Source organism: Suricata suricatta, chromosome 9 (assembly GCF_006229205.1).
Source record: "Suricata suricatta isolate VVHF042 chromosome 9, meerkat_22Aug2017_6uvM2_HiC, whole genome shotgun sequence".
Lineage (NCBI taxonomy): Eukaryota > Metazoa > Chordata > Mammalia > Carnivora > Herpestidae > Suricata > Suricata suricatta.
This window is the reverse complement of record NC_043708.1, coordinates 73475950-73477177: the sequence shown is the minus strand read 5'-3', so window position 1 is coordinate 73477177 and position 1228 is coordinate 73475950.

Genomic DNA, 1228 nt, shown 5'->3' with positions numbered 1-1228 from the left:
AAATAGACTAAAGACTCCAATCAAAAGACAGAGTGGAGTCACTGAGTTCCCTAAATCTATTCTCCTGTTGCATGATTCTTCTTTCTCTCTTTTGTTCGGCTTCACTGTTATCCATTATTTTGTCTTCTATGAGACTAATTCGTTCCTCTGATTTTTCCAGCCTGTTGTTCATTGCATGAAGTCGGTTTCATTTATTGCATTTTTCATCTCTGATTGATTCATTTTTACCTCTGTTATCTCTGTGGTAAGGGTCTCCCTCATGTCTTCTACTCTTTTCTCAACTCCACTGAATATCTTTATGATGCTTTAATTCTTGCTTTAAGTTCTCCATCAGGCATTTCACTTAGATTTTTAGCCATGGCCTTATCTTTTTGTTTCATTTCGGACAAATGCCTCAGTCCTGGCATTTTGCCTAAGTCTCTGCCTTCTTCTTTGAGTTAGAAAAACCAATTATATCTCCTGTTCCTGAAAGGAATGGCCTTATGAAGAAGAGGCTCCCAGAGCCTGAAGCTTCAGGGAATGTCTCCAGTGTGTGCTGTGTGCAAACTACTACTGTGTTTTTGCTGCTCTATCCTTCAGGCCAGTCATCTGCAGAGGCTCTCCTTGCCTACAGTGGGTTGTGTTTCATCCCTGCCCTGAGTGTAGTGACTTGTAATGGGTATGCTCTGGTCTGCTTGTGAGATGAGACTTGTCACCAAGCCCCTTGGAACTGAGGCACTGCAAAACATTACGGGGCATTTACCTGAAGAATACAAAAACATTAATTCAGGGTTGGTGGCATAGTGGTGAGCATAGCTGCCTTCTAAAAACATTAATTCAAAGGGATACATGCACCCCAATGTTTATAAGAGCATTATCTACAATAGCCAAATTATGGGAACAATCCAAGTGTCCATCTACTGATGAGTGGATAAAGACGATGTGGTAGATGTGGTATATATACACAATGGAATATTATTCTGCCATAAAAAGAATGAAATCCTAGATTTTCAAAGCACCAAATTTGTGGTAACTTGTTCAGCAGCCCCCAAAAATAATATAGAAGGAACTCATTCTGATAAATAGTATTTACCAAAAAACTATAGGACACATTGTAGGTAATGTGATATATAATCCCCTGAGATCAGAAATGTGTCCACATTTTTCTTACAACTACTTCTATTTTGTATTTTACAAAGGGTTTCACAAGCAAAATATTTAGTATACCATTGCATCTTTCTTTCAATAA